The sequence below is a fragment of the Erpetoichthys calabaricus genome, chromosome 3, assembly GCF_900747795.2.
Source record: "Erpetoichthys calabaricus chromosome 3, fErpCal1.3, whole genome shotgun sequence".
In the NCBI taxonomy this organism is placed as follows: Eukaryota; Metazoa; Chordata; class Cladistia; order Polypteriformes; family Polypteridae; genus Erpetoichthys; species Erpetoichthys calabaricus.
The window spans coordinates 104,558,915-104,584,664 of NC_041396.2; the positions used below are offsets into that span (position 1 = coordinate 104,558,915).

The window sequence follows — 25,750 nt, forward strand, 5'->3', positions numbered from 1 at the left end:
GCCGGATTTTCCTATAGGCTAACTAGGCTTCAGCCTAGGGCCTCAAGATCAAGAGGGGCCTACATTCAAATTGTTAGCAAAATTTTATTATCTCTCATGTAATTTACAAATTTAAAAATGGAAGGTGAAAGGGCCTCATAAGTGGAATAGCCTAGGGCCTCTTTTCATATAAATCCGGACCTGATCCTAACATATTTTTCGCTGTTTAGTGGCCGACCCTCTTTGTCTCAAAAGTTGCCGGATTTTCCCTGTCTGCGCGTAGCATCAACAGGAGTTCCCCGTGGAGGGATTCGCACATGGAACGCTGCTTAAGTAGTATAAAGATATCCAAAAAATACTTACGCAATACTTATTTGTAAGTTAACACATACTTTAGAGAGACATTCACGAAGGACACCTCTTTCCTTGGAGTCATGACCATGCAGAATCTAGATAAAATCGATGAGCATGTCTCGCGTAATGCAGCATGCACATTGACTGTCCGCCTTCTATTCTGATGTACCCCATCTCGATCCTGTCAGAGATGCCGAGACGCCTAACATTTATAAATTCTGCGTGGCCAGCATAAAAGTAAACGCGCTGGACACTCTTTATTAAGCGTTGTCATTATTCAGGGATTTTCAAATCGCTGGTATGTAATGACGATTTCCAAATGTAATATAAATTAAAGTATAACTAATTACAATAGTCTTTGACACAGAATCACTGCCATCGAGAGCGTTTTCTGCTATTTGTGGAGGACTTGGGACTGCAAGAAGCAGCAACTGGATAAGCACACCTGGTCATAAAACTTTGATAAAAGCACTTGATTTTGTCAGAAACATTACTCTCTTGTGAATGCATCTTGTCAAAGACTGGGGAGGGGATCAGTAAATGAGAAGTTGTCCTATCTCCAGCACAGCAGAATAAATCATTTATAGGAACAGAATTAATGAAAGAAGCAGTCACCTTGTTAGAGAGGTATCAATTATAAAGAGCCACGGATCACATTTAAGGGTGCACCTCCCAGCATGCATGAGAGTGTCTATTATGGGATGTTAAAAAGTGAAGAAGGTGCGCGAGTGTCGCAATAGTCAATCCGCAAAAAGAAACATTTATTTGTTATAAGAATCAGCAGTGGACCGAGTTAAGATAAGTGTGCGTTGATGACCAGAGGTGGGTTCGTTTGCATTTTCCTTGTATTTTATGTTTTTATATGTTAAGATGTAAAGTCGTTTAAATGTACTGATTACGTTATTGATTTGAATTCTATACTGCCGGTAAGCTAATGCTTAATTTCAGTAATACTGCCATCTAGTGGACTTTGGGTACTTTATCAATAAGTTTTATGTATTCTTTTTTATTGTAGACCACACACACAAATACAAATACACCTATACCTATTCGAATGCAGGTGTATATCTCCAAATAAGTTCAATTTCAAACTAAGCTGCTGTGTGGAATACTCTGCATCATTTGCCAGTGTCCTGATCGACACTCCGGAGTGAACACTATAAGTCCTGAACATACAAAAGATAAAGTGGTCCTTTGCTACACACCTACTGTCAACGGTTAATGATCATCAAAACAAAAAATGACATTTTATTTACATAGATGTTCAATAATAATAATTAATAAAGTGGCAATCGTAAGAAAAATCACAAGATGTGAATATTTATTAGAAGAGCCTGGGCACCAGGGTGAGGAGGTGACTTGTCTCACATTAGAACATTAGAACAATCTAGACGAGAACAGGCCATTCAGCCCAACAAAGCTTGCCAGTCCTATTGAAAAAACATAAATCTACTAAGTGTTTCAGACAAACAATGATTATTTTGACTATTAACAAAATGCACCATAACGAAGTGCGTTGTGTGTGTTAGAAAGAATATAGGTCTGCAATTATGTGTCATCAGATCCAGGACAGATTCAAGTAAGAGTTGGATTAGGTGCAGTCTAGTCAATCTCTGTGGTTAGGTGTATGTGTTTGTAAGTGTGATTTTATGCAGGTACAATATTTGCTCCAATACTGATCAGTCCATACTCATACCTGAACCCTAAAATGGAATTTGACTAATGTGACGCTTCATCAAAATTTAATAAAATCCTTTGCAGTTCTTTTTATTTGATATGTAACCTGTGCACAGTCAAATAAATAAATAAATAAGCAATGACAATGACTGTATTAAACATTTTTACTTGATCCTTGCTGAATAAAGAAGGCTATTTCTCCTTAAAATTGTGGGCTAGAATTAACCACTTCAACTCTAGAATTGAGAAGGTCTTGGCCATTTTTCTTTCTTGAATTATTTTCTGATCTGCCACTCTTCAATTCAGTTCTTGTTATACACCACAGCACCACACAATTCTGTGGACTATGCCCCCTTTCTCTCCAACTTGCAAATTTAACTCAGAATTTCATTAGTGTCATGCAGAAATATAAACATTTGTTTTAAAAAACAGGCATGTGCTAGATTATCTGTCAAAAAACAAATTAATGAAATGGCCACGCACAATATGTACAAGCAGATCCATTAAATACTTCACACAACACTGCAGGATTAGTTGAAAACTGTATGCATCTATTCTACAATTATGAAAATACTTTTGTGAAGCCTTGGGAATTAAGCTGCATTTCTGTACTTATTACTGATAAAATTTCTGGTATAACAAAATAGTAGTCACAAACAATTGTACTGGCAGTTGCAAGGAGTACTCAAATTCTCTTGCAAATGCAGAAAGTGAAACAATATCAAAACTAGCACACCTTAGGCAGGGCTGTCTTAATGCATGGGTACGCTTGGCAGTTGCCTGGGGGCCCCATGCTAATCTGTGTATGTTTCTGAAAACCGAGGAAATAAACAATGCTATAGACATACACATTTTAACAAATTATACAGTTCTTTTTTAATCTAACTAGGAAATCAGGTTTTTATTTATGTTGTATCATACTGTTTGCACAAAATGTTGCAATGTTGGTGAGTGATCTGTTGAAGAAGAATTAATTTATAAAGTAATATCATATAAACATTTCACTGGATTTGAAAATGCATTGAACCTGATAACGTTTCTTAAGCACAGAAGCACACAATTATTTTTCTTTTATTATTCATTCACTTATCCCTGCTATGACTCATTTTTAATATATAATAATTATGGTCAAACAAAGTGAAAACTTTTTCCTCCTTAAAATATAGATCTGTTAATAACCTGTGTACAGTGATCTTTTTGTGAAATTTACATTCACTAATTAAATTGGTAGGACTTAAGTATACATTTCAAGAAAAAATATAATTAAACAAACAATCCATTCACTAGAACTGCTTAAAATACTGTGTGAGCAAAGCACTGCTGTAAAAATTGTCAAATTTCGTTAAACCTCACTTTTCTTGTGTTTTGACATTTTGCTTTACTAGCTATTTTCGATATATTGTTTGTTTTGTCAACCCAAGCCTTTTAACACAGTTTACAGAATGTCACTTTAACATTACCGGGTTCACCTTTTTCCATTTTGCCTTACAGTATTGACGTTCCAAATCGACTGCCCTACTTATTAATAATTTGAGTACGATCAATGTCATCTATATACTGTTACCGTGCTACAGCACACTTCACTATTTTAAACAATGCAGAACTAAGGGAACAAGCTAGGATTAACAAGAGCATCTGTTTTAACACCGTAAATGCTTAAAGAAAATCTGCTGACATTTCCATTTTCATATTCATTTGACAATAAATATCTAATATTACAACAGCTCCGGTCAAGTATTAATAATTTTGTGCTTACTGTATGAATACTTTTATGTGGGGACTCGAAGGTCATTTAAAACAAAGCCAAAGCTTCAACTCCACAGTTAAATTAATTGATACATTCCATATTATTAACTTGACACCAAATGATTTCATAATGCTGGGAGAAACTGGCTTCAGATGAATACAGTCAGCAATTACTCGGTTATTGGCAATTGTGAATGAATTGAAACCCATACTCTTTTATGCAAGCAGATAAATCTTACCTTTATTTCATGTAAAAAGTCCGCGGTATTCTAGAAGATAAATTAACATGTCCTCCTCCATCCTCCAAGTTCTATCGCAACTGAGGCACATGTAATTGCGAGCGTTCCGTATTTGAGTAACTGTAACTAGACCTTTGCATGAGGAAGTGTTTACTTAAGTTACTCTACATTGTATGAACTATTTTAAATAGCATTGAATATGATCAGCATTTTGTACTGTTAAAAATGATTAGCAGTATGAATTGTACCCAAAATTGCATATTTCATATTAAAAGTAAATCCCTGAATGTAAATTTTGCTCATTTTATACATATTATATTTACCACCCCAAAAATCAATTTTATCTGTGTATATGCTTTGTTGGGTGGCACGGTGGCGCAGTGAGTAGCGCTGCTGCCTCACAGTTAGGAGACCCGGGTTCGCTTCCCGGGTCCTCCCTGCGTGGAGTTTGCATGTTCTCCCCGTGTCTGTGTGGGTTTCCTCCGGGTGCTCCGGTTTCCTCCCACAGTCCAAAGACATGCAGGTTAGGTGCATTGGCGGTCCTAAATTGTCCCTAGTGGGTGCTTGGTGTGTGGGTGTGTGTGTGTGTCCTGCGGTGGGCTGGCGCCCTGCCTGGGGTTTGTTTCCTGCCTTGCACTGGGATTGACTCCAGTAGACTCCCGTGACCCTGTAGTTAGGATATAGCGGGTTGGATAATGGATGGATGGATATGCTTTGTTACTCTTTATTTTTATCAAACATTACATATCTACACAAGCAATAAACGTAATATGTTTAAACGTAATTCACATTAAATTAAAATAAAACAGTTTGAAAATATATTAATATACAAACTGAGAAGCAGTTGCCTTTAGTAAATATCAAAAAAGCTCATGAGAAGTAATTTAGGACAGAATGCATTGTTAATAATATTCACTTTCTGTACAGTCTGCACAATTTAGAGTAGTTCACACAAATTCACAACTTCCTTGATTTTTGATCTTATGTTTAACTGTTGAGAACATAAGTGATTTTAAGAAAATGAAAAGTCTGTTACAGTCATTTTAATGAAAGTTCCCTATAAAATGTCTGTGTATTTAACATAGGAGACAATCTCAATAAAGCAGGACTTGTGAGTAGTGATAAATAATACATAACACTGACTAGTTATAATGCATAATAATGGGCAAAAAAATAAAAATTACAACTTCCTTAAACAGATGCTGTAAATGTAGGCATTTCAGTATATAGTTTAAGAGGCATGTGTACATTTCCATGGGTTAAGAACTAAGTAAGTTCTTTGTTAAACTAAATGTTAAATCAAACAATACCCAATAGTAAAGTCCAACAACTCAATCGAAATAAATGAAAAGCTTGTCTAACGTCACTGACATGAAGGTTCACACGTTCATGCTAGATGTTTGGAAGGCACTGATTGGCTGAAACTATTTACAGTGTGTAATAAAACAAGAATCTTCCACAACAAAAAAAAGAGTAGGGACCGTCCCCATATAATGTCCAATGGACAATGAGTGCAAAAAAGGCAAAAATACAATCAAAGTACTTTATAGTAATTGACAATGGTACATGACAAAGACTGCGGTGGGTTGGCACCCTGCCCGGGATTGGTTCCTGCTTTGTGCCCTGTGTTGGCTGGGATTGGCTCCAGCAGACCCCCGTGACCCTGTGTTCGGATTCAGCGGGTTGGAAAATGGATGGATGGATGGACATGACAAAGATGGTGTTTTTATACAGTGAAAAAATGGCTGGGGGAAGTGAGTTGGCAGGAGATGACGTCATAACTGTCAGACGGAAGTGGCATCTTTAGAGGGAGCCAGAAGTGAGGTCATGACAAGGGTGCCAGAAGTGATGTTATCATCGGGAGTCAGAGGCGGAAGTGATGTTTGGAAGCCATCTTGGGAACCCAGAAGTGTGGAAGGTGAGTTATTTTTCTTCTTTTTGTCTGACGAAAGCTAGAGAGAAATGTTAGTATCGCATATCAACCCCTTGTCTCGTGATATTTCACTCACCTCAGGGCTTTTTGACTGCCTCCTAAGCACACATGTGTGACAAGTGATTTCTCATAAAAGAGAATGCCCAATAGCACTCATAAACAAAAACATACTTGTAAACATGTTGGACAGTATTATGTTATGTTTTTCTAAAATATACACTCAGTATGACTTTCGATCAGCAATCTTTCTAAACTAGTGCCTCTAGCTCTTCAACATGAAGTTTAATATGTTTTGCAATGAAACTCTTAATATATTTTAGATACTTTTATTTTTTAACACTATATATCAAACAAAGGAAATCACATCACAGCCACAATACAGATCACAAAGTGACTTTCTGGAATGTTGTTTCAGTGTGTCACTGAACTTCAGTATATGGACTGAGGCTGTAATTGTGATGAATGGTCCATGACAAAGGGCCTCAGAAAGAGTGGACTTGGAATGGGTGTGGGTGTGCACAAGATGGTGCCACTCCTGGGTTGATTGCAGTAACTTGGCCAATCACAAACACACATGTAAAAGTGAGTGGATCAGTCAGGTGGAACATTCACACCTCTGAGTGTGTGAAGACTTGTACCTGCACCCAATCAGGCCAATTATGTACGATAAAAGGAGCCTTCACAGGACAAATGGGGAGACAGAAAAGAGAGCAGAGATTAAAGAACAGAGAGAAGGGCCATGCCACAGACCTTGGCCACCAGTTGCACAACGTTGCCTTCCTGTACAACTGGCGGCTTTGTGGAGGGAGGTGTGTAACGAATGGTCAATGGCGAAGAGCGAGTTTTTAAACAAATAAAAAACAATGGGGAGGCTGTGGTGGGCTGGTGCCCTGCCTGGGATTTGTTCCTGCCTTGCACCCTGTATTGGCTGGGATTGGCTCCAGCATACCCTTCGTGACCCTGTGTTAGGTTCTAGTGGGTTGGAAAATGACTGAATGACTGATAAATGGGGAGATGGAAAAAGACACAGAAAAGAGAATGGAGGTTAAAGAATGGAGAGAAGGGCAGGAGCGAGTGAGCACCAGTATGATCGACGGAAGCAGGCGGATGGGAATGGAGCCCCGGGAATGGAACTTGTATCTAGTGCTTAAGATAGGGCTTTGGGTTGCTCTTGCTGATCAGCCAGGGATCAGGAGCAATCACTAAGTACTCGAGGAAGACTCCTTCGCAAGGTCTGGCATAGCATTTGGACTTGAAGGGAGTTGGGCTCAGGAGCACCCTGTAAATAACAACAGACAGACAGCAGGGGCCAGGGAGGGAAACAGAGGGTTGTCTGTGTTTGCCTGTTGATGTCTGCACTGCGAGACCTGAATAGGGTAGGCCGGGGAGACATCAGTGTTAGAAGGATACACCTGGGCTTATGAGTTTTTAAACAACAGTTTCCTGCTTTTTTTAACCATGATTTTATGGATTATTTATTTGAGACCATTTAACCTCCACATTCAAGACATTTAATGGATTATTTATTCATTGGATTTATCGTTTGAACACTGATTTTAATTTATTTTAATAAAGGCACTGAACACTGTTTCACCTACCCCTTGCTATGTGAGTGTCCTCATTTGCCTGGCTCATCTCGGTTATGGCTATTGATGATCCGGGTTCAAGAGGCTCCCTGGTGCAACAGAGAGCATGAAGCCAACCTGGACCCTTTATTAATATAAAATTATAAAATATTACTAGAGGGATGGATGTTAAATGCTTGGTAACCTTGCAACAATTTACAGCACAATGGCTTCAAATGTGTCAATGCCTCACAAAGGCTTGTTCTGCCTATCAATCATCTTCAACCTTGAATACCAGTGTCCGTTTCATTCAATAGATAGATACCACAGTACAGAAGCCCAATAAATGAATAGAAAAATAAAATGTTATTGCGATAAACAACAAATCCCTCTCAAATAAATACGGAATGATTAAAAAGGCATGTCATGCCTAACTCACTGTTGTCACCTCAGTGTTTCAACGCTTTGTTTAAACTGCGTGTGTGAGTTTAATGATTTGATTTCAAACTTTGCTCAGGGTTTCATTTCAACTTCTCATGTGCGCTCAATATTTCAAACTGTGTTTAGGGCTTTATTTGAACTGCACATGTCAACTGCACTTGTAGAATTCTTATTCACTGAGCTTCGTTTAAACTGTGCTTGTAAACTTAGTGATTCAAACCGTGCTTGGAGTTTAATTTGAACTGAGCATGCCAGCTCAGCATTTCAAATTCTCATTCATCAATCTTCATTTCAACTGTGCTTGTCATGTTAGTGATTCAAATCGTGCTCAGAGTTTCATTTGAACTGCACATGTCAGCTTTGAGATTTGAGCCATGCTTGGAATTTCATTTGAACTGTGCATGTCAGCTCAGTGTTTTGAATCCTCATTCATCAAGCTTTGATTGAACTGCGCATGTCAGCTCAGTTATTCAAACCATGTTTAGGGTGTGATTTGAACTGCACATGCCTGCTCATCATTTTGAATCTTTGCTCAGTGAGCTTTGTTTGAACTATGCATGGCCCTATCGGGTTTCAAAAACTCAACAGAATTGTCAAGCAAAATGAATCTTTGTGGACCATCAATACATTGAAAATAATTGTGCCAGAGATTACTTAGTGTCAAGAAATAAAACTATTAATTACAGTATACATCTTACAAATGCTGGCTAGTAGATGGCATAATACTGCAAAAAAGAGATTTGTTCACCATAACACTCTCTTCTCATAAATATTGTTCTTTTGTCTCATTATCATTTTTATCACTATTATTACTATAATTCATAAAAATATATCAAAAATAAATGAACATCTTGTTTCATGTGTATAACAAAACAAAATATTTAACTAACAATTTCAAGTTTTGTAAAGGCTAACACTACTATAGCAATAGATAGATTTTTGTAAGCAGGTCCAGATGTGTTTATCTCACTGCTGTTTGTTGCTGCAGCACTGGAGTGGATCTTTAATGCCGGCCTTGATATAAATTGTTATTTTCTTTTCACCACAGAGGTGTCTACAGTGGCTCCTGTTGATGCTAATGATGCTGTTTCAGTTTGAATGACAATTGTAATGCAGCATGTGCTTTTTTCACATTACAATGTACGTGCAGAGTGTAGATCACTGAATCCTAACAATTCTTACCTTGGAGTGGCCTGTGTGTGATAATGTGTTGATGAGTGCATTTGCGCTGTTTCTCAGTGTGACATTTAGCCATTTAAGTGTGAAACTTAGTAATTAACTTGAATATTTAGCATTTAAGTACGACATTTAGTAATTTAAGTTGGATATTTAACATTTAACTTGGATACTTATCATTTAAGCACAACATTTAACCATTTAAGTTGGACATTTATAATTTAAGTGTGGCATTTAGCATTTAACAGAGACTTTTAGCATTTAAGTTCGGCATTTAATATTAAAGTTTGACAGTTAGCATTTAACAGAAACATTTAGTATTTAAGTTGGACATTAACATTTAAGTGCAACATTTTGTATATAACAGAGACATTTAGCATTTAAGTTGGCCATTTAGAATTTAGCAGAGGCATTTAGAATTTAGGTAAAATATTTGTCATTTAAAAAAGGGATTTCACATTTTGCACCACAAAAATGTATACCAGGGGTGGGCAGATTCAGTCCTGGAGGGCCGCAGTGGTTGCAGGTTTTTGTTCCAACCCAGTTGCTTAATTAAAAACCAATCCTTGTCAATTATTTAATTGCATGGCTTGCTAGGGCTTTAACTCTGCCATGTCAGGTCATTCTCATATCCTAGATTTATTTTCCTTTCTAAGGATATCATCCAAATGATTTGAAGTCTAAAACAGATGAGTAATTCTCAGTGCTTCACTTTTTTCTCTTCACTTTCCTTCCAAGTATTTAATTAAACCAAATAGTGCATGATAAATACACACAGGTGTAAATGAAAACAAGCTAAATGGAGAAATGCTGGTCTCTTTTGTTATTTGCATGGTGTTGCTAATTAGGAGCAATTAAAAACCAAGAATACAGCTGTTTAAGACTAAAATAAGCAATAAGGGTTCAAAATCTTAACGAGCAAGACAACTAAAGTGAAGCTGAAGTGTTACTTGAGCAATAAGGGCTTCTTATTAAGCAATTGGGTTGGAGCAAAAACCAGCAGCCACTGCGACCCTCCAGGACTGAATCTGTCCACCCCTGATGTATACATTTGAGAGGAACAGAACATTTTTCCATTTGACATGTGTCACACACGTGCGTTTAGAAGACAGCTAAAGGGCCTGGGGGTGGCAGAGTGGGCTGACTGTCTCTCTCAGTTTTTTGCAGACCATTCCCGGGAAATCTCACCAGGTTCTGGCGCCTCTGATGACATCACTTCCGGCGCTGGCACCTCTGATGACGTCACTTCCGGCTCTGGACTAGATGACATCATTTCCTTCCCCAGCCCTTAAAAACCGCCATCTTACCTCAAAATGATCAGTTCTGTTTTGGACTCTGTCTTATGAACAAATATTACTAAACTTTTGCACCTGGGAAATAATATACGGGTGACTGCCCCAAACCTTTATGATGTCTGAAGTCTCATTACTATCACACATGCTATAAACGTACAATACATAATAGTACAAAAACAAGTTTATCATTTTTCCCAATGACACCCCATAATAACATTTGAGAAGAAATAACAAAGCATGTTTTGGATTTTTGAAGGTATTTTTTGTACACCTACAACACTAGGGCTTTAAAACTTAAACAATGGTGAATTAAATGCAACTGCTTGAAAAGACCAAGGCTAATGATAATGGTACAGTTTTTCTTAATCACTTTGATGCAGTTCATACATCAGAAATGTCATTCACCTCACTCTTAATGCATTTGTAAAATGAGTACCTCATTTCCCAACACACATTAGTATTTCTCATTGTATTTGTATAAACTGCCATTGTGTCTACACGCATTTCACTACAAAAGACATTGTGTCATTTTGTTGATGTATTTCTCATCTGGCTCTGACAGCTCATGAGAGCAGTTTGTACATTCATCAGTAAGAATTATAGACCATTAACACACCTTGATACTGTCCTGCATTGTATTAGTGTTTTCATTTAAATCATTTTACACTTTCGTCATACTCAATATGTATGAAAGAGCAAGGCCAGTCATACGCTGGTAGTAGTAAATGGCCCATCAATTGAAAAAAAATGAACACCCAGGTGTGAGTGTGCCCTACCTGTGATAAACTAGCTCGCTGCCCTGGGATTGTTCCTGCCTTCTACTCTATGCTTGCTGGTATAGGCTCCAGCTACCTTGTGACTCTGCCCCAGTAAGATAATAAATGGATGGACAGACTAAATGCTCAGCCAGCATGTCCATGTGGGGCCTACATTGGTCCCATATGAGCTTGAAACTGGAACATATCTGGACAGCCAAACTGGGCCCCACCAACTTTTGTCTGCAGGTTCCAGATGGGCCCCATATTTGGATGCCCATATGGGATAATGATGGATACCAGACTGGTCACTAGAGGGAACCTTGTGGGTTTTATGTGGGGTATAATGCATAGGGTACATATATATTCCTGCATGGGTTGCAAGTGGACATTTCAAGGGTGTCATTTGGGCTGCATGGGCTACCTTATTTTACAGTAACCACATCTAACCCACCCCAAAAGAAAAAAGAATAAAGAGTCCAATCAAAAAAAAAATAATATTGTTTATTATATAAACTAATAATAAAAAAACCAAATTATTAATAAGAATAAACAGAACTTGAAATACAAATGTAATATATTTGCTTTTATTTTTGCATTTTAATATTATTCAAAAATGCAACATAAATTATATTAAAAATTATGTTAGTAACAAGCTAATAATGAACAATACAGGAAATAGTTTGATAAAATGTAAACATGCATAAAACAAAAAATAAAAATTCTGCAAAAAACAATAGGGATCTACAGTTGTGCTGCTTGAACATCAAAAAAAATTAAATAAATAATTACATACATACATACATAAAAACAATTACAGTTCCAGAAGCTTGGATCCCTAATTGTATCTGCAATAAAATCAAAATTGAAACTATTTAATGTCTAAAATTGTACATGATCCACTTGTGAATCCTGTACATTTTCATCAAGCTCTTCAGAGCATCTAAAGGAGGCAGGAAAAAAACACAAACATGCACTTATAATGTCCTTCTCTTTTCTTCATATTTAGTAATGCAGATAGCCAAAGAGCAAATTGCATGGCTGTAAATCAATACATAAAGTCTTGTTCAAGAGGTTTCACTGTTGTTTAGACCAAAACTCACATTGCTTGTACATTGCCAGCTATAATTTAGCAATGAAAAATCTAACTGACTATAAACAAACAATAGAGATAAAACAGGAAATGAATTTGTTTCAGGTGTAGGCAACCCTCCTCCTGGAATGCAGATGTCATGCAGGATTTTGTTCTAATCTTCAAATATCACTTGTTGCTCCTTGTACAATATGGGTCTAAGTAACATGCAGAGCCAAGGGTGGGATTGGAGGGTTGAAATAAATTCTTGCATTTCTTTGGCACTCTACCATGATGGTTGCCCAGCCCTGATGTTTGATTGAAACAATAAACAGCACAAAATATTATTTTATTAATATACTGGAAAATATGTGTACAGAGGTGGCTTAAATGCCAAATTTCCCCTGGGGACAAATAATGTTCCCTCTATCTATCTAGGTAGATGGTAAGATTGCATCAATACCATTTTGTGAAAAATGCAATTATGCATACGGGCAAAACTGGTGAGCGGCACGGTGGCGCAGTGGGTAGCGCTGCTGCCTCGCAGTTGGGAGACCTGGGGACCCGGGTTCGCTTCCCGGGTCCTCCCTGCGTGGAGTTTGCATGTTCTCCCCGTGTCTGCGTGGGTTTCCTCCAGGCACTCCGGTTTCCTCCCACAGTCCAAAGACATGCAGGTTAGGTGGATTGGCGATTCTAAATTGGCCCTAGTGTGTGCTTGGTGTGTTCGTGTGTGTCCTGCGGTGGGTTGGCACCCTGCCCGGGATTGGTTCCTGCCTTGTGCCCTGTGTTGGCTGGGATTGGCTCCAGCAGACCCCCATGACCCTGTGTTCGGATTCAGCGGGTTGGAAAATGGATGGATGGATGGAAAACTGGTGATCTGAAGATGTTTATACTGTATCTCTCAGCATTATGTAAAAGACTTAAGAGTGAAACTCTGTTCAGTTCAATGTGACATTGTTGTTAAAACCTAATACTGATTCACAGCTTAGCATGCAGAGGAGTTCCTTTTCATTAAAAAGGGCCTGCCACTTACCTTTTCTAAAAAGTCAGTCCTTACATACAATAATGAATAATGACATTATTTTAAATCATTAACTGTTCTCCCTCATATTAGTTTATGGGGTTAATATTATAGAATGTGATGTGGAATCCATGATTAATGAAATATTTACTGTTTGTTTTTCAAAATCACTTATAGTGCCATGCTGTTTTTGAAAATCAAGTGCACTCATTTATAAAGGTATTTTCATGATATTTTGGTCAAACTGAGAAATTTTAGTTTGCCAAAGTTTCCAATAGGATTATCATTGCCAGACAGTGTGGTTGGATATTTGTTATTATAATTTATTACATAAATAACAGAAAAATCTGTTTTTAGCATATAAGGGACAAGTAGCTTTGTCAGTGTTATCGTACAAGGCTGGGGGTCAGACCCGGCCGGGACGCCTGGAAGGACCGGGTCGTGGCGTATTCATCCTCCGGGCCACGAGGGGGCAACCGCCCTGGATTAGAAGAGGCCCACAGAAGGGGAGCAGGGAGGCTCAAGCCCGATGGGGCCAGTATCCACCGCCAGGGGGCGCCCCAAACCTCATGGACATACAGTATTTACTTCTGCCACACCCATGGACGTTGATCCTTCCAGGGTCACCCGAAGTGCTTCCGGGTGCTCTCCTGACACTTCCACCACACCAGGAGGTGACGTCAGGCAGAGCACCTGGAGCTCATCCGGGTGGGGATAAAAGGGGCCGCCTCCATCCAATCAGAGAGCTGGAGTCGGGAGCAGGAGCAGGACAAAGCTCCTGGAGAGAGAGGACAGGTGGCCCACGGACAGTGAGAGGAAAGGCCCAGAGTAACAGTGATTGGGGCAAGTAGCACAGTGTTATGTGCGGGACTGTGTTGTGTTGTGTTGGAGAAGAGAAAAAATAAACGTCAATTTTATAAAGATGTGGTCTCTGTCTGGTGGTGTCCGGGCAAGTCTCACAGTGTATAAAGACTATGTCTAATTTCAGTCTGACATTCTTGGCTGAAAAGTCAATTTTTTGAGAGAAAGGGAAATGAAGCTGCAATTTTGCATCGTGGTTGTTTTGAAATTTATGTTCATTTAGAATAAACATCTCAGGCAGTCAGTCAGTCATCGTCCAACCCGTTATATTCTAACACAGGCTCACGGGGGTCTGCTGGAGCCAATCCCAGCCAACAAAGGGCGCAAGGCAGGAACAAATCCTGGGCAGGGCGCCAGCACACCACAGGGCACACACACACACCCACACACCAAGCACACACTAGGGACAATTTAGGATTACCAGTGCACCTAACCTGCATGTCTTTGGACTGTGGGAGGAAACCGGAGCGCCCGGAGGAAACCCACACAGACACGGGGAGAACATACAAACTCCATGCAGGGAAAACATTTCAGTATTTACATTATAAATAATTGGCAAAATAATAATAGGTCTCCTTGCAACAAAACTTTATTATTTGGATGTGGACAGCTGCCAAATTGAATTTAAACTGTTTCATTTTAATCAGTCATGTTATTTTTTAAGTGTGGTTTTCTGTAAAAACTCTCTCTGCTGCTATGCTTGACTCCAATGATAAAGATCACTTTTCATGATAAATATCAAGAAATCTTAATTTTATGACTTTATAATTTGTTTGTAAAGTCTGGAAAGATATCATCATTGGAAGAATAGCTCACACTTTGCCTTTGAGATAAATCAATGCTGTTTCACCATTAAAATTATCATCACATGGCTTTGTGGCTGACACAGTGAATTTCTAAGAATTATAATGAAGATATTTGTCATTTTATAAAAATTCCTCAAGCAGAATAGTGTAATTAGGCCTCTGGTTTTAAATGTCAGACTTGGTACGTATTTTTCAAATTTCATTTATTTTTATTGGCCAATGCCAACCAGTAATGCTTGATCTACATAGTGGTAATTTGTTATTAGGTATTTGATATTAAAGTATATATATTAGTACATGAGCTCAGTATCAAGTTGAGAACTGATGCTAGTATCAGTATCGGAACAGCACTTATAAAGTGTAATATTACTTCTAACCTAATCCTTTAAACCTGAAATTTACCTGACAAAATTTGCTGGTGGCTGCTGCACCCTCAGAGCAGTTCCCCACTCTGTCACGGTCCTCAGTTAACCATTTTGATACTGCCCATTCAGCATCCTTAAGATTTATGGCTTTAGTGCTGGCATTTTTCTTCAAGCCACCTTAAGAGGCAAAAAAAGTTAGCCATTATTATTTATTATTTCGTTGACACATTTATTAAAGGCGACTTAGAACATTTGAGATACAATGGTTCCATTTCTTTTGTTTTTTTCAATTGGAGCACACACAGGTGAAGTGACTTGCTCATGATCACACAGTGTCAGTAGCAGGATTTGAACCAACAACCTCACTGTTTGTAGTCCAAAGCCTTAACCACCAAAACAAACTGTCTGCACATTCAGTACAGTCTCATCACACGGAACTTTATGGATGTGTCTTACATTTACATTGCAATACAATATCAGTATTAATTTGTTATATCAAACTGTACAGCAAAGAAATACCATGTAAAACTTCAAAGAGGAGTAGAGTTTGAAATTCTCTTTTTCCATAGCATCCAAATAAGTCAAACAGCTGGGACAAGTCATTTGCCACCAGGAACGTCATCATTTGTCTTGATGCTTCATCAGTAGTACTATCACCAATGTCCCCAAGTACAATAACCAGTGTTTGACAAGATATACCTACTTTTTAGAAGCTATTTATAAAACTGGCATTTATACAACTTTTATCTCTCCTTAATCAATACTTAAAAATAGTTTTAAAATCGTAAATTTCTTCTAACCCTAAGAAAATGAGTTTAATGGAATACAATAAATTAGCAATGTTCTTGTGTTAACTAAAGTTCCTACATACATTTATGGTGTCCAGTTAAACAGCACCTATTATTCTAAAGCTTTCAAACCTTCCAAACTAAATTAAGAAATGATATTAATTCATTCAAAATTTAAGGCAACCAGGCACATATTGTTAGGTAAAAACTGTAAGACAACCATGTTCATAACAAATACAAAACGTTTTACCTGCAATTGTAGTTGACAAACAAATAAGAAAGCCATGCTATGCTTGTCATTAATTAATTATTTTAACTAGAACAATGATAAGAAATGCTTGTAAGTGGATCCCACAAACATGTCCCCTGGTTTTAAAATTAAAAATATGAACAGCTCTTACCACATATTTGAGCAAGTTTGAGTCAGCTAGCTTCTGCTCTATTGCCTCAACATCTGAGAGGGACTTCAATGAAAACACTGAACCCTCAAGTAAAAAAGGAATAGACCTTGTACTGACATGCTACACGAAGAGTGACTGGAGCATGGCACCAAGAACTCTTTGAGTTTCTTTTATTTCTTCTAATATGGTGAACAGATGAATGAACATGCCATCTCTTAACAAAACAGCACTTGGTCTCTGCTGAAGGTTTTTGTGAGGAGTCTCTAGTGCAGCATGAGCAAAAATCTAGAGGTAGCTGCTGGCAGACCCTCTGAAGTTCTCTGGGCTGATGAGGTCAAGAATTATGTGTCACAATGATCCAATACAGGTGTGATGGTTTGTTGACACCTTGACGTCAGTTTCTCTGGGACAGGAGATGGTGGTACCTCTAGAGCATATCTGTCCTTTGCCCACTCATATTCTGATTCAGAGGAAAATATATGTCTCAGTCTGAAAGATACAAGTATCAAAATCCATAAGCTCCTTTACCTTCAGAAATGAATAAGTTTAAGAAGATATACTTGGTCATTGATACAATCCATATACTGATACAAGTGCCACAATACATTATTTTCAAGATATCATTTTCTCTAAATATCTGAAGATGAAAGAATATGCAACAATTAGAGATGTTTAATTTTATGTATTAATAAAAGTCAAATACAAACTATTACAAACTCAAAATGTAGCAATGATGTAATGCTAAAATATTAGTGTTTATAAATGTAAATTAGCATACAGGTAAAATTCCGTTAAAACAAATATCTTTACAACGAAATTTTCATTACAATGAAGTATTTTTATGGTCCAGACAGTTTCCCTATATGACACAAGTCTATACAAATCTCGTTACTGCGAAGTACATTCAGCAGATATTTTCATTACAACATAATGCCCAAAAGGCCTTGAAATGCTTGAATGAATCATCCACAGAGGAGTTAGTTCTGTGGTCGCAGCTCAGTTGTGCACAACTATCCCCAAACAGAAACATTGTAAAAAAAATTTCTTTCTTCAAACTTTCCTCGTACTGGTTTTTTGCTGTTTTTGTTTTTGGTGGTTTTCAGTGATACATTTTTTGAAAAACATCCACTGGAATTTAACTCATTGTCACTCTCCTATAGAAACCACAGACACGAAAAAACAATAACAGTTCATATTAGAAAAAAAAAACTTTTAATTCTTGCAGCTCTCGATTGCGGCAAAAAGAAAAAAGACGTTGCCAGTGAATTGGGAATTTCGCCATCGACACTGTCAACTTTCTTGAAAGACCGAGCAAAAAAAGAAGAAAAATCTCGGGTTGCAAATGTATGCGAACTGCTGCATTTGAAGACATCAAAAAAGCAGTTTTTATGTGGTCAAGTGATGCTCGTTCAAGAAACTTTCCTATTAATGCGGCACTCATTCAAAAAAATGTGAGGTTTCTAAACTCTCTAACTCTCTAACCTCCCCCAAATGGACAACACGCCGCAGAGCATCCCGAAGTGCAATCACCACGTCTGTGGAGGACTGTTTATCTGTTGTTGGAGCAACAGCAGGCTCACAGCTCTGCTGTGGCTCTTCACTGAAGCAAACAGAAAAGATCTCGATGGGTGATGCAAGGAACATTGTAAATGCAGGGAACAGGATTACTTGGCCACTAACCTGGCCACAACCCTGTCTGAAGGCTGTGTCTGTGTATAGCAGAGTGGCAGATCCCACTACAATAAATAACCGTGCTGTTCCTGTTTCAAGCTGAATAAAGCTGGTTTTCCTAAAGTACTGAGACTCAGCCTCGTGTTTTGGGGTGTAAGACAGGGACTTATAGTGCGGCCACAATCTTTTAGGATTCGCTTCTGTGGTGCCTCACTGCACCGCTGTGACCCTGCTGTTGCCCTGCCCCGGCAACGGACAAACAATCTTACACAGACGCGGCAGTCGCACTTCGGGACGCACTTCAGCGTGATGTTCCCGGAGGGTTGGGTGGGATCCCAAAAGAGTTCAGAAACCTCACAATATGAAGAAGAAAAAAAGGATGATTCAGCTTCTGATTGATAACTGTGCTGCCCACAACATGCTTTCGCATTTAGATAATGTTCGTGTTGAATTCCTCCCACCCAATTGCACAGCAGTGATTCAGCCATTGGATTTGGGCATCATTCGCACCCTGAAAGTGAATTATTGCAAGAAAATTCTGAGAAAAATTCTTGTCAGCATAACTTGTAGACAGGAGAAGATGAAAATTAATGCGAAAGAAGCTATTGAAATGATTGCAAACACCTGGACACAAGTTAAGGAAAGCACTATAGCAACAAATACAAACATTTTCATTACAATAAAATATTTTTTAGGTCCCTGGCAGTTTGTTGTAAAGGAATTTTACCTGTAAAACAAATGTTGGTCTTACAGTTTTGTTTGTTTAATTTATGATTATCAGTCACCATTTTCAATTCCTCATAGACTACTTTTGTCTAATTTGTACATATCTACTTTTAAGGATATTAAACAATGACCACATATGAAAATGGATGCACACTGACAAAAGTTTGATCAAAGAGGGCAACAAAAACAGGCACTATTAATGACTGATATTTTATGTGTAGATCTATAGTAAAACATTGATTGCAATATTAAAATTTACCAGAAATGATTTACAGATATGTCATTATAATACATTAGAATCAGAACTTACATTTAATTTCATGCAAGTATATAATATTTTTCAATTTGAAAATGTATTTTGAGTGTTTTCAGAGATCTAGGTGGCTTAAAGTTCTGCACTGATTGTTCAAATTTTTTGTCAGGTAAAGAAACTCCATCCTCTCACCTCCCTTTTCTCTTCTTCCCTTCAGTGCCAGAATCTGTCTAGAGGTCTGAACTGATATCCGCCGTTAGCAGCTTCTTTCTGGCAGATGCATAGTTTTCTGGAGGACAAATAAGCATCAATACTTAAATATAGTTTAATCATTAACTACTGATTATTTTTGTCTATATTATTGTCTATATTATTTTCTCCAGATGGAAAAAGTCAAATATTTTTCACAATGAGAATGCACTCATCTATAGTGAATCAGTTGTTGCCTTTTGAGCATGAAATCAGAGTCTATCCATGGTACTGTTTGTACTGGTTGCAGACGGCATATCCCTGCGGTAGTGGTCCCGAGAGGTGTGCTTGTTTACATGGACAAGATGGATGATCAGCTAGTCATGCCTCCACTTTCTGTTTCTCAAAAATTCATCTCACCATTTGTTTAACTGTATCTTGTGGTCTCCGAACCTTCCTTTTGATCTTGCCCAGAAAGTTTTCATAAGGAAAGGATGAAATGCTGTCAAGACAAGATGTATCAAGCAATGTGCATTATTCACCACAAACTCAGAACCATATATCAATGCAGAAGTCTCTACAAATGTTCTCAAAAGTTCCTCAGCATAGTCACAAAACTTTAGACACTGCTCAGAGCTGAGTAAAAGTCTCATTGAAATAGACAGTAGCATGAAGTTTCTATACATTTATAATGGCAAGCTGTTAACTAAAACTGCAGGCCCCATATATATTTAAAAATTGTCTTATCTCAGTAGCTTTACTCATACTGATTTCTAAAAGAGATCCGGGTTTCCTAGAGATGTTCCTGGGTAAATGTTGCCTAATTGAGACCATGCAGCCAAACATTCAGAAAAGACAAATCAGTTTCCTCATGATCCCTAAGCACTCTAGGTGCATGTAATCCAGAACAAAATTAAACACTAGTCCAATGCCCAGTTCTCTAAGACATGAAACCAGTTTGGTGCTCTCCATAAATGATTTCATGGATCTTGGAATCAGTGTGCAGCTCTGCCATCCACATTACTAACCGAGAATGGTAAACCGGATGGACGCAGGGACATCCGGCCATGGGCCGTGGACGCAAAACACGTACTGCGCAGGCGCCCCACAAATCCTACCCCCCCCTTGAAGCAACGGGAACCGGATGGAATGCAACGTAAAATAAGAAATGAGGCGCCGCGACCACAGAAAAGAGGAGTCAGACGCCGGCGACGCACACAGCGCCGCACGAAGCCCGTTGCACACGAAACGGGACACACACAAAGAGGAGGATTCAACAAGCCCCTAGCACACAAAAAAAAAGAAGCTGCGAGCGCCACACAAAGCCCATTGGACACGAAACGGGACAGACTATGGACATAGCACACGAAACGTTCACAAAAACGACGATTCAGACCCACGACCACACTAACATAAATAAGAAATGACATACAAAGCCCCATTTCTGAAGGAACCGTCCGTATTAAACATACGTCATCTCAACACGTTCACACTATGCAGCATAGGTGGATCTCATTACAATGAGGCACTATTAACCGTTCAACCGCAGAAAAGGCTCCATATTAACAGTGAGTGCGATCCTCCTTATTACTTATCCATATTTCTCATGCTGAAGAACAAACAAGTCATCAATTCACGATCACGGGTACAAAACGATACGGCTCGAATAACGGGACCAAACACACGAACCCGCATGAAAAAACAAAATACACGTCGGCGCCTAAAACGGCACAAGCAAAAGATACACGTCACGGACATCAACGCCAGACACCTGCTAAACGCTTGCGCCACTTAGCTGACAACGCGTTCAATAATGAGTCCACTATTCAGGAAAATTCATTGGGATTAAGGAATGTCATTTGCAATCATTGTCATTCACTTAACTTCCCTGAAGAAACAACTGGCAATACAAGTAATGAATTTACACGTTGTTGTCAAAAGGGTCAAATTAGACTGCCTCCTTTACATTCATATCCTGAATATCTACAGAAGCTTCTAACTAACGATGTACCTGAAAGTAAAAACTTTATGAACTGCATTAGATCCTACAATAGTTCATTTGCTTTTGCATCTAATGGTATCCAGTCACTTACTCAACACCATTGATAAACTTCTACAAACGTTGATGAATAATAATATTCCCTTTGGAGGAAAGGTACTTTTATTAGGAGGAGAATATACACAGTACTTAACTATTGTTCCACATGCCATGCGCTCGGCTATTCTTCACTCCACCTTAAAACACGCAGACAATTGGCATTGCTTTCAAAAGAGTTACGGAGGTATTTGGAACAGCAATCTCATTACACCAATTACCCCTTTTAACACAACGAACTATATTATGTCCAAAAAATATTGATGTTGATCACATTAATAACCACGTCATTTCATTACTTCCTGGAGAGGCACAGCTCTTTCTAAGCTCTGACAAAGTTGACTCTGCTGACGACAATGACCATCTTAATTTCCCCTTACAATATTTGAACACTATTAACCCAGCCGGATTACCACAACACAATCTTAGCCTTAAAAACGGAACAATAATCATGCTATTAAGAAACCTTACCACTAAACAGGGTTTATGCAATGGTACACATTTAGTCGTCAACACCATGCCACACAATATTATTCAAGCGACAGTTCTTACAGGATCACATGCTAACAATACTGTTCTGATTCCTAGAATTGACCTTACAAGTTCTGACCTGGAATTACCTTTTACACTGAAATGCTGACAGTTGCCCATTTAACCTGCATTTGCCATGACCATCAACAAATCACAAGGACAAACCATGGACAAGGTTGGCATCTACCTCTCTGACCCCGTTTTTGGACATGGACAACTTTATGTTGCCTTCTCATGAGTTCGACGTTCATCTGACGTTAAAGTTATAAGTGCTCCATGCCAAGGAAAACTCATTCAAGGACAAGACACCATCTTTACTACTAATGTTGTTTACAAAGAAATTTTCCAATAAACCATTACACTGTGCCAAACACTTTATTGTTTGCTTTCTATATGCATCATCCACACTTTCACACTATTCTATATCTCATTCATACATCTCACTCTTTGTCATTTCCCAACACCAGCGGTTGGCGAGCGAAGCGAGCAGGGTGCAGAGCCCCCTAGTTATATCTGAAATGTCATTGTGCCATTAACACATTCACCTTTCTGAGTGCAGCGTTCAAATAAGTAATAACAAGCAATGACCTTTAACGCTAAAGAGAAATGCTCTGGCAGGTGCATCACAAATAAAGGTAACTGTAAGTTCAATTCTAAAATGTTTAGCATTAACATTTCCTCCATCCTGAAAAGCAGTTTTTAGTTCTTTTATGAATTATTTCATGTATTCTTGCACAGATGATGGCTTGGTCAAACTGGAATACACTCTAATGATAAACTAATGGTATTTCCAAAATTCTACCTAGAATTGGCCACAAATGCACCCTAGAACTACAAAATGGGGCAAACCGTCAATATTGACATGAAGTGTAAGTATTTTGCTTAGTTCATTCAAGTACATTTTAAAAACAGGCAATTCTGCCAAAACTGCTTTTGCAATGCCAATAAGGTAGTACCTACCACCAGCTACTTATTTTACTTCACATTTCTGTTCAGTTGAGAGTAATGTCCCGGGATCTAAGGGTACATTAAGACCTTTTTGTCCCAATAGTTTGAGTAAAGCTGAAAGTGCAGAGTGCGATATGTTGAATTGTGTTGCCCATTCAGCAAACCCTCATGATCAGAAATAGTGCTAGTAGTCTGTATCATCATCACTAAACTCAGTATTGTCAGGCATTCTCTCATCTATTTCGTTCAAGTTCCCCATTTACAAACAAACATTAAAATTCCCCAAATGAATAAATGTAAGTATCAGATACTTACTGGGATTTATTGGGATTTGTGAAGTGCAGTCCTCTAGACACTCATAATAAATATCACTACTAACTGCATCCAAAGAGCTTTGAATCACATCAGCAGCAGCAGCAGCTCTAACAGATTCCTGAACAAGCTGGATTTGCTCTGCAACTCTGGATAAGATTTTCCTTCTTTTTGTCCACTGTGAGTAGTGGATTCTGTAAGAGTTGTGACCAATGAACTAAGGAATATAAGGGCTGTACTATGTGATATTGACCATAAATTAAATAAATTAATTAAAAATAAATGCTGCATCTGATTACCTGTTTTTACATTCTGCTAATTATATTCAAACAAAGTTGTAACGTTGCCTGATTTGACTGATCACTTGGTGGGTCAGGGTCAGGTTCATCATACCACATCTCTTCAGGTACGGGCAAGCCACGATTGTGTGCTACATTATGCAGCACGTTACATGCTTGCACAATGTGACACACTTTCTGTGGACTATAGAGCAGTATATTCATACAGTGGAAATGCTTTCTATTTACATAAGTAAATTAATTATCTGAAGGCTCCTTTATAGTGTAGCAACAGTGCCGAGCGCCATAACGGATACATTCTCTGCTGTTTACATGGGTCTTTGAGGTGACTCACTGTCTTTAAAAAGACTGGTTGCCTTTTACCGCACTAGTTGGATAAAGCACCTTCAACTGTAATGAACTGACGTTTTCACCTGTGCTCCTGGTATAGATGATGTAATGGCAGTTCATTATTTTGGTAATTCATCTCTGGCTGATGTAACTTGTCCAGCGTCATTGCAATAGCAATGTGCATACAGCTAACCTCTCCGATTACATTTGGAAAGCCGGACGTTGCTGCAAATTATGCTTTGATGTTTCTCAGTTCAACCACAGTGTAAGGAAATCTTATATATCTGTGTTGAAAAGCGGATAATACTGTACCATCCTATATAGCTGGCATGGCATGACTCAGTGATGATTGTGAAATACCCGATTGGTCAGCAAGTTCACATTGAAAAGCTCCTGCGGCTAAAACCCCGAGAAATGACAGAACTTGCAAACGATCAGGCAGAGCACAATTCTTCAAAGTCTGCCTTTGTAAAGCTTGTGTCAGTTCAGCACACAGCTCCAACAGTATACAGTGGCTCTTGGAAATCGAAATCGACTTAAAAGCCAGTCATCACCATCTATTTATACATGCTCTCTGCTAACTCTTCTATTAAAGCAGCTATGGCATTTGGAATAGTTTGGCCATTCTGTACACCATTATATTGTTACAGAATGATTACAATCAAGTGAATTAAATTTGTAAACGATATGCAATTAATGTCGATGTATCTGATGAATCCCATGTCATGCGAATGTGAAAAAGAAGGGAAACGATACAGAAACAGTGGCACTGCTTTGATGCTGGGTGCTGCCAGTTTGCAAAACCAGGCAGAAATGTGTGTACACATGGTCTGAGGCTGCAGTGAAAATGTGCATGGCTTTATGCAAAGTTTAGTTTTTATACATCTTGGAGTGTGCGTGGAAACAGGCGTATGCAACATTTTTGTGTTTATACATTTTTTATATTTGAGGCCCTTTGTGTTTAGTCTTTGCCTTTGGTCTTTTTCTCTGTCTTTCTTTCACTGCATGGGCAGTTCTGCAAAATGGAAGCTGACAAAGCAGTTTCTGTCAGCTAACAAAGCAGTTTGGTTGTTGACCTGGTGCCAACACTCAAACTTTGCTTTCAGGTATTTATTAGAACAGATTGACCACTACTCCAATGTTCTAGTTGTAGCCCAGTCCTTTGCATGTATTTTACTTTATCTGTCACCTTCATTATTTATTACCTGCACCAACTCAAACTGTAAAAATTCAAAACAGAAGTAACATTGTTGCAAAAGGTCAGAGAATGGAAACAGAAATACTGAAACTATTTTCTCTTTCCTGCCTTCCTGCACTATTCTTCCATTTTGTTCAATGTCTGTGTGTCATTTTCTTTTTTTTTAACTGTATGGTAACTGCTACCTGAAAATGTGGGCTAAAACATTTTCAAAATCAATCCAGCACCTGTCCTAAAATTGTCTTGTGTTCTTCACACACAGCCAGCTCACTTTTCCCCATTTCTTTGCATGAAGATTTACAGGCTTTTTAGTGAACTGGACAGACAGGTTTTAAGTTGCTGAACCTAAGTGCCTTTGTGTATTCTTGTTTTCAGACCTTGTATAACTCTCTGCTGCACCTCCCCCATCTTGTGTTCTTGCTCTTGTCCTGTTGCATTCAAAACATTTGCTTAACTGGTACACTTTCTTTCCATTTCAGTCAATCTTGTATTAGCATTTTCAGACCTTTCACACACAAGCTCTTGATTTTTTTTTTCATTTCCACTGTCCCTTATTTTAATTCCTCAGTTCCCATATTCCATTATCCAGTTTTTGCCCTGCTGTCAACAATAGCCATTCATAATCACCAGCTTATCTGCCTTCTATCTGATTTCATTTTTTAAATCAAATTTCAGTGCAGCACTGATTTCCTTTCCTAAAAGTAGTGACAGAGCTATCAGTGTA

General features: G+C 38.4%; 1 protein-coding gene across 2 annotated transcripts in view; it reads right to left on the reverse strand.

The window, feature by feature from the left end:
* Positions 1 to 25,750, reverse strand: part of LOC127527298 (uncharacterized) — a 214,429-nt gene that overhangs the window by 170,816 nt on the left and 17,863 nt on the right. The gene's annotated exons all lie outside the window — the stretch shown is intronic.